Here is a 9,537-nt window from a genome sequence, read left to right as displayed (position 1 = left end):
TGTTGGCTACACTTACAACTTTTTGTTGGACATAACTCATAAAAGGTAAACACTTGGAAAACCTCTGGCTTTGGTAGCAATTAACAGAGATATCTTGATGACAAAACCACATGTTCCCTCAGGGCTGGCCTTAAGCATTTTTCCTTAGTATGCCTGTGCTGAGGTGACCCTCGAAAGACACTTTCTGCTGCTTGCCTGAAAGGCTGGATGAGGAAGTCTAAGGGGAAGCTGAAACCTATTACAACAGAGCTTCTGCTTTCATGGCATGATCAGACCCATACAAGGACTGGGCATAGACAGGAGGGAATAGAAAGCATGTACCCATTCTCTATAAAACACTCCTCAGCTACCAAACATTTCCTCAGATATTCTTCCCCCCCGAACAGCTAATTCCTCCAGCATCCTGGGTGACCAGTGTCATCATTCCAACCAGGTTCCCCTTATCAGCTCTTCCCATGAATAGCCCAGCCCCTTGGTCTACTTTCCTTGAGAGGCACTGCACAGTGTTCGGAGAAGTTTCTCTGGAGTTTATTTTCTTTCCTTGCTTGGCCTCCCTGCATAGCAGTGACTCGCTTTCAGGATGTAAGCCATCCCAGCCCCAGGAGAAGCCTGCATGCAAGCATAGACAGGACCCCTTTGCAAGAACTAAACACTGCAACAAGGGGTTCTGAAGAAATGATGTGGCTTATTCCTGAGGGAAGGTGAGGAGGGGAGAGTTGTGTCTGTGGCTGCTCTCTGTCCATGTGGTTATTCGAATAGAGAAGGTTTTCTTCCCCATGCAGATGTATGAATAGGGATTACTAACATGACTTTCATTAAGGGAAGGACGGAGCACCTTACATGTTTTCCTTCCTTTCACTACATAATTTTAAAGACAAAAGTACTTAATAGAGTGGGACTGACTCCGACCTTATACCAGTACAACTTAGACTTCACTGACGTGCATTTCTATTAATACTGGAAGAAAACAGAATCAGTCTCTACTCATAGCAGCACTACAAAGATGAGAAGAAAAAGGACTGTGAGTGCTATAAGACTGAGTTGTCATAGCAGCATAATTACATTTGAGTCTACTCTGTACAAAAGCAGACTGCCAGAACCTCCTTTTGGAGGGAGAATTGCTGTCAGGAGAAAAAGGGAGGGCTGCTCTGACTAAATTATGTTAGACAGCAAACAGCAAACTGGATCTGCATTTCCCTACAAATGAACCTCCTTGTACAAAATGAACCAGGCCATTTTCATCTGTTGTGAATTCAGAAAGAGATCACATGGAGCACTTCTTCATGGAGTTTGAGGAAAGTATATCAAATTTTAAACTACAGAGCATAACAATCTATTAATTATAGATGTGAGCAGTGTTTTCCAGAGGTTACATTGTCACTGAATTAAAATTTAAACAATGATGAATTTCTTAGATTGCCTTCCTGTTGAATAAGTAATTTCAGTGATCATGTAAATACGGCTTCCCTGACCATCAGCATACAATCCCTTTTATATGATCTGATTGTGTAAAAAAAATCCAAATAGAATATTCAGAAAAAGACAAATCAAAACAAAATGCACCTTAGTTGCTTATTTTCTGATATGCATATAGACTAGCTGCTCAGTTCAAGTTTCCATGGCATACCTGAAAGCAACATTTCTTGTGGATGCCAGCTCTGGCAATTCTTACACCCCTTTGCAACTTGTTTGCATAGGCAAACTATCCTAAGGAAAGACATTTTCCCCGTTGTAACATGTACGTATCCACACCGCATTCACAGTGTTTCTTAGAGGTTAGGAGACCAACTTTCCTCCATACACCTAAAATGAGCACCTCAAAATCCTTTGGCAGTGGCTGCTGGGGTGAAGGTTGCAGGCAGCGTGTCCCCTTTTCTTCTGAAAGCCTCACACCCTCCAGCACTGGTGAGTAACCCTGAGTCAGCAGGGCAGGACAATGAATGCTTGCTGCTGTCAGGGCAATTTCTGTCAACAACTTTAGAATCATAGAATTACAAAGTAAGGTTTGGGTTGGACGGGACCTTAAAGATCATCTTCCAACCCCCCTGCCATGAGCAGGGATGCCACCCAGAGTGACCAGGTTGCTCAAAGCCCCAGGCAGCATCCAAGTGTTCCCTTGAACACTTGCAGGGATGATGTATCCACAATTTCCCTGGGCAACTTATTTCAGTGGTTTACCACCCTCACAGTAAAGAATTTCTTCCTAATATCTAACCTAGATCTACCCTCTTTCAGTGTGTTCTATCACTTCATGCCCTTGCAAAAAGTCCCTCTCCAGGGATTCCCCTCTCTTGTAGCCTCCCCTTAGGTACTGGAAGGTTCTATAAGGTCTCGCTAGAACCTTCTCCTCTCCAGGCTGAACAACCCCAACTCTCTCAGCCTATCTACATAGCAGAGGTGCTCCATCCCTTTGATCATCTTCTTGGCCCTCCTCTGGACTCTCTTAGAGTTTATATTTTGTATGAGAAACTTGTAAATAGTTTCTTTTCAATAAAGAAACAGACATTAAGGGATGTAAAAGGAAAAAAAAGGAGTAAACATGCTCCAGATGGCACAGGATTACTAAGCAGAAATAGACAGGCACACAATTTCTGCAACAACCTGGAGCAGCCACAGCATAAAGCAAAACCATACAAAGTCTGAGGTTGAAGGTCAGAGAAATAAAATAGGGGAGATAGTGTCAGCAGGAAAGCAGAGAGAATATATTTGCTAGCAGAGCAATTATTATAGCTAACCAAAACTTCCATCCAGAGTAAAATAAAACTCCTCAGTAAACCTTTTTGCTTTTCTTTGACATCATTTTTTTTTTCTAAATATATAAACTTTCTTTTTTGTGGATGGTTTGTATAACCTTTATGCTTTTGCTTGTGAGGAAAATCTTTATCGTGAAAAAAAGGTGCAATTGATGTGGTGTCCGAAAATAGGACCTATCGTATGCTGAAATAATATTTCTGAATCATAAGTAGTTCCATTCATCTCCAGAAGACATTTGCGTTGAAGCTTCACTGTGCCCATCTGAATGTCAGCATCATTAAATACTTTACAGACACTCAAACTTACTTTCAAGAAAGGAGAAGTTTCCTACCAATCTTTCTTCCTATACTGATGGCTGCAGCTATGTCTCTGAACAGTCAATATTGTTTGTGCTATATTTTATTTTTGTGGTATAAGTAAACAGTAGATAAAACAAAAGTGCTATTAGTTTTCTCCTGAATTTTACCCATCTGGGAAAATACCCTGACTTATTTTCCAGATAAACATTCATGTTATAGTAGATTTTATGGGCTCCTACTTTGTTATTCTTGTAATTGTGCAGTCATTCACCTTATCTACCTGAGTTAAACTTTCTCTTCTTAGGAGTGACATTGAAAAAAAAATCTTTAAAAGCCAGATCAATCTTTTATGTTGGTGGAATTTTGTTTGTTTGTTTGTTTGTTGGAGGATTTAGGGGGGCAGGCTTTTTGTTTTGTTTTGGTTTGGTTTGGTTTGGTTTGGTTTTGGGTTTTATTTACAAAACATGGAACTGGAGCTTCCTGACTGTTACGCTGGATGTTGTGCTGGGACAGAGTGGGGCGACACTAAGAGGGCAACATCAGCATCCAGTGCAGCTGCCAAAAGAAGGCAATACCCAGAATTAAGCCATTTGGTTCCTTTTTTCAGAAGTGCTGCAAGCCCAAGTTCCTTGCAAGGGCTGATGGAAACCTTGGGAGGTTTCCTTGGAGAACTGAGGGTGTGAGGAGACTCCATGGGCAGCATGCACATGCCCACTGTCCAGTGTTGCCCCACAGAGCCCTGGGTGCAGAGGGGAGGTGGTGACACTGCATCAGACAAAATCCTCCCTTGGTCAAAGCATTTGTTCCCATCTATAGCAAGGAACTCTTCCTTCCTTATGTTTTCTAAACCTTTCTCTGATCATGTTCCCTCTCTCTCCTATCTGTTTTGCAGCATAAGAAAACCCACTAAAACCATCAGCAGTGTGCCCAAGCAGGAAACAACAACTGCCCATCATGCCATGGGGACAGCAGAAAAGCCACTGACAGGTCACATCTGTGAGCCACAGCACAGCCTGCCCCCTTGCAGGAGTCCTTACACATCTCCTTCCCCAAGCCCACAGGTGCGATTCCCAGGCAGTGGCAGGGAGAAAAGGAGGTGTTATTCAGAGCTCCTGATTGAGATCACCACCTCTCTATTTACATCCAGGGTTGTTCTGAAAACCTTGTGTCTAAGTGTGTAACTATTTATTATTGGGTCTCCCGATGAGATATGTGTCTGCTCACAGGCATGCTGCAGGAGAGTCCCCTCTCATCCCAGGATGAACCAGGGCTGCCGCAATGCCCTACTTTCCCCCACTGCCTAGATCTGCTTCTAGCGCCAAAGATGCAGCTCAACTTGCACGTCTTCAGGTTCTTTCTCCTTTTCTCTAATGATCTCGTTCTTATCCCTGTCCTGTGTTCTACATTTAACTGTATTTTCTCAGGAGCTCAGCACATCAGATTAGGAAACTGGTTCAGCTGGGAGAAAAACGCATTATGTTTTCATGCTTATTTTTCAGCTGGATCAGTTTCTGAACCTGGTCCACTGAATGGCCATATAAGTACTTCTGTTAACATGAACATGGGGCTACTTTGACGTCAGGAACAAGCAGCGGGGAGCTAGTGATTTGTTTCAAGACAGATCAGCTCCTTGAACCAGATCTCAAGATGTCTGTCTCTGCACCAGTGCCTACACAGTGGAAGAAGCAGGAATATGAGGTGGTGGAAGAGGGTCTGGCCAGCAGCCTGGGCTTGGGTTGACTTAATCAGACCAATTTCAATTACTAAGGAAAAGAACAAAACAGAGAATTTGCTCACATTTATTCAGTTTTCCAGAAAAATCACTTAAAATGATTGGGTAGTTGGAAACCCTCCAAAGAACGTGACTTTTTAAACCCTTGAGGTTTCTTTGCTGTTGTTTGTCAGACCTGATAAATATTCCAAGTCTTGTCTACCTTTCCCATTTATATGTCCTGATGTAACAGAAGATGCTACACCTTCATGCAAAGGTGTACATCTGTGTTACTATTCACACTGATGCAGAACACAGTGAGCTCAGTTATTCCCACGGGCAGAAGGGCAGTTCCTGGCTTACGGAATTCAGGACCTAAACAGACTGTAAGAGAGGAGGTCAGGAAAATTATTTTGGATACAAGCCTCCAGAGAACAGCAACAGGAATTAAAGTTATAGCTCAAAAACGGCCGGAGCACCATCCAAAGCTGTAATCGCTCATCTTTTGACTAGTTTAATGACAGAGGTTTGACAGACAGATCATGGGTGCAGAATTGCTGCCTGGTGCACCTGTAGCTAAACCCACTATGTCAAGGCTAAGTATGGCATGCTACTGCTGCAGCAATTCAAGGCATGGAACTGGCAGAGAGCAAAGAAAGTGGCCTCCCAAACATCAATCATTAGCAGGTCTCAGTAAGGGAGAAATGATTGGAGGAATGATCAGATCTTTCTTAGAGCCCCAGAGAAAACTGATTCTTGTTTGTTGCAATCTGAATTGGATCTTGAAACAGCTAAAATATACCCAATTTTCCAAATTACCTCTATTTGTGTAGCTAATTCTGGGTCTCATGGGTTTTTCCAAGTTAAACACACTCCAACATCTGCTTGCAGTAAAAGCAAATGACAGTGCTTCTGCACGTACAGAGCAAGCTGACTCCCCATTAAAATAAAAGCACCCCTCTGTCCATTACAGTTTAACTTTTGACTTGCTTTGTCCAGACACCAGTGGCTGTAACTTAGAGGGTTTGAGATCTGATACAAAACAGACTGAAGATGATTTTTTAATATCCCATGCTATTAAAAGTGGGGCTCTTGGCTGCTATGTCTAAGCACTCAGGTGAGTATTGCTGCAGGGAAAAATGTGCCCTGCTCCACAGCAGACAAACCCATGCACACAGTGATGAGGAAGGTTTCGAGTGTCATGAGTGGAGCATGGTTATTACTAGCCAGCTTCAGCCTGCCTGGTGCTGAGTTAACATGCCATTTTCCCTGTGCTGTCAAAGCCTTTGTCACGGTAATAGCCTGTTTCCTCTTTTTGTTAATATCTCTGTCAAGAGAATGAAGCAGCAGAATTGAAAGTACCATGGTGTGTGATAGCACTGTTCTGCTCAGGCTGTGCTGGCAGCCTGCTGTGTTTTGATTAACTGGATATTCCTCTAAAATTTGTATGAAATTATTTTTCTGTGGAAACTCAGGGTGATGAAAGAGGAAGAAGTGGCTAAAGGGAACTGGAGGCTGGTTATCTGGTCACTCAGGAACAGACTTTCAGTTCCACAGATTTGTTCAGTGGCCCTGGATCTCACTGAGATTAGACAGCAAAATGCCACTGGCATGTTGTGCCTCTCCTCTGCTCCTCCTGCCAGTAAGGCCAGCAAGGATTTTACTACCAGGGGGCTTTGATTTCCTTGCATGTCTGATTGGGCTTTGCAGAACATGGCAAAAGAAAGCCAATTCACTTTGCCTTCTCTTGGTCCTCATAACTGAATGGAACCAAACTGATAAACAGGGAGCTCTAATTTTATTTCCTAGGGCATCTTGCACTCTGGAAACAGAGATCCAGAATCCCATTTTCAAGATTAAGCCCAGTTCACGGACAAGGTTGTAATGAATCTAAAAGTCTGGTGTAGAAACTGCTGGTATATCACACCCTCCATTACTTGCTGCAGCTCTGAGAAGTGGACAGAATAATCCAAACTGACACATTTTCATTTTGATTTAGCACCAGTGCAAATGACACAGGATGTAGGGTAGCTAGGACCCAGACATTCCTTCCACTGATCTCTGGTTTTATTGCCTAACTGAAGTTTCAGGGGGCTTTTGTGTTACAATCTAATCTGTTTCATGCTCAGAATTTGTGAGTAAAACAGTTCAGATAAGTGCAATGTCCATACTACTTGTTGATTTGCATCTGCAGAGTTCATAACACCATTGCTCTGCAATCAAATGAAAATTGGCATGAGATTAACTTTCCCACCACTTATAAATTCAAGCTCATGTTTTATAAAATATTTCAAAGTTTTTCTAATAAGTTGGATTGACTTTTCAATCTGCACCCTTATTATAAATATCTCAGAATATTTTATGTATTAATGGACAAATTTGGAATGTATTTGTGATGACACCTTCCTTGCTCTTCTTCTCCCCTCTCTCCCCTTACTTATTACACATGCTTGATAGAATCTCTCTAGTCTAGTCCAGCAGTTTTGTGACACATAAAAAGTTTGAGACATAGGTTTTGTTTTGTTAACTTAAAGTACTATACAAAAAAATTAAAAGTTGAGAGGATTGGAGAGACACCAATGAAACCTGAGGTCTGACAACCTCAAGAAAGTGTACCACTCAACTTAGGCAACTCCCAGTCCTGGTGCCTACAAACAGTCCTCCTGCACCCTTCCCCATGCAGAAGATTTGAACGTGGCTTAGACCTCTGCAACTCACCATAACAAGACAAATGATTTTAGCCACCAATCCCCTTTCCATTGCCAAATCCAATTCAAAGGAAAGCACACCTGGAAAAAACTTTATATCTTACAGATATTACAAGTTGTTGCTCTGTGTGAGGTTTGACTATTGCTAACTTGCAATAAACTCACTGACAGCTGGTTTTGATTTTCTTCAGGGTTTTCTTTGTGCTATTATTATGAGTTTTTGTTTGTTTGTTTGGTTTGGTTTGGTTCTCGTTTTTGTTGGTTTTGGGTTTTTTGTTTTTGTTTTTTAATGGATAACAAATGGAAAAGGAGGATGCCATTTATATGACACATTGTACTATAAGGACTTTTACCAGAATATTGAGACATACAGCCTGACGAAAGAACATGCCTGGAAATCCAGCCATTTCCCAGTCAGATAATACTGTGTATTCAGCTGAATTGTTACTGTAATGCTTGCAAACTGCTGTGTCTTACCAAAGATCAAGTGGACAAAAACAGAAGAGGGAAAAGTATTGAACAGGACTGCAATGCAAAAATAGAGCAAATAGCACATAAATCATAGGTATTTTAGAAATTAAATATGACAAATAAAAGGAAAAGGGGACTTAACAAATATCAAATCCAACAAAAGTGCACCAGAAGAGAAACAGAAAGAAAGATTTAAAAGCAGTGAGCTGGTTTTGCATTTCAAAACAAAAGGTAAGGCTGGATAAGGGGAAACGAAAAAAGTTTGGGAAAGATGTGGGAAAATGACAAAGGAAGGAGGAAACTGCCTTGGCAGGGAAGATGGACACAATAATGTGAGTATATGGAATAAAAAAGTCAGCTGCCATAAAGCATCCACTGCCCATAGCCAAAAGCAGCAAACCAGCATGGCTGGACTACAGCACATGAGTGGTTTTTTTGGGTCACAGCAGGAAACACCACACACTGTATTTTGTTAGGCTGCTGCACTGTTTTGCATACATGGAGGAGAGAGGGGATTGTAGATATGAAAAGGCAAGGCAAGTTGTTTCGTTTGTTTATATTAAAAATAAATAGCTTTGAAAATATGACTGAGTCAGTGAAGAGTATGAAACAAAATCCTCAATTTCTTATGATTTAGCCAGTAAGAAGTAGAGAGAGGTAAAATCCATGCAACAAATGCACACAATAGCTTTCAAAATTCCCCTCAGTCCACAGAAATGCTTTCAAGAGATCATGCCACTATTGTTCTAAGAAGACCAGCTTGCTTCAAAGTCCAGCAAAAATAAGCAGGTCTTCATAAAAGAAACAACTGCCCCTGCCCAAGACCAGGCATAGCACGCATCTTGGGAACAAACACTCCATAGCATGATGCCAAAGGAGTTCACTGGTAGAAAACCTCTGGCAGTGCATCATGTCAGTAAATGAAACCATATCACACTTAGGAGTTGCAAAGCTCTGTCAGCTCCCCCCTCCCCGGCCTTAAACTTTGCGCTGGTTTAAGAACATAATTCTCAAGTTATTTCTTCTAGTATCACTGTAGCTTTACCTAATCTCAAAATGTTACTCTGTCTGACCTCCAAGTGGCAGAGCTGTGATAATCTCAGGATATAAGCGAGGATATAAACTCATAGAGAGAGATAATATCTTTTATTAGTCTAACCGGCAGAGCTGAAGAAATTTGCCAAGTGTGGACAGAGCCTCCATTCATTAGAAGCAGATACAGTGATTTCCAGCTTTCTGTGCTGCTGGAATGCTGAGACTGCAGTTTATATGGGTCACAGGCAAGCAAGCCAGCTCAAGAATCACACCCAACTTAGCTAATTCCTTGTGGAGCCTTTGCAGCCAAGGTTCAAATAGCTAGATTGCTGCAAATCCTAGGCTGAGTAGGTTAAGGCTAAACTGTGTGCTGTGTATTCTGTGAATGGAGACTGGAGCACTTTTGTCACAGGAGAACAGCAACAGCCTTATGCAGTCTAGCCCACAGACCCACTGGAGCTGCAGGCTGGTGATGTCTGGGGTGGAGGGGCCTTGGTCCTGGCCCACCTGTCAGCAGGACCAAATCACGATTGGTCCAGGGGGTCACTATAGCAGGGCT

Source organism: Empidonax traillii, unplaced genomic scaffold (assembly GCF_003031625.1).
Source record: "Empidonax traillii isolate 1590-97213 ecotype Southwest subspecies unplaced genomic scaffold, ASM303162v1 scaffold98:size2021230, whole genome shotgun sequence".
NCBI classification, from domain to species: domain Eukaryota; kingdom Metazoa; phylum Chordata; class Aves; order Passeriformes; family Tyrannidae; genus Empidonax; species Empidonax traillii.
The sequence above is the reverse complement of the archived record's forward strand: the minus strand, read 5'-3'. Positions refer to the sequence as shown.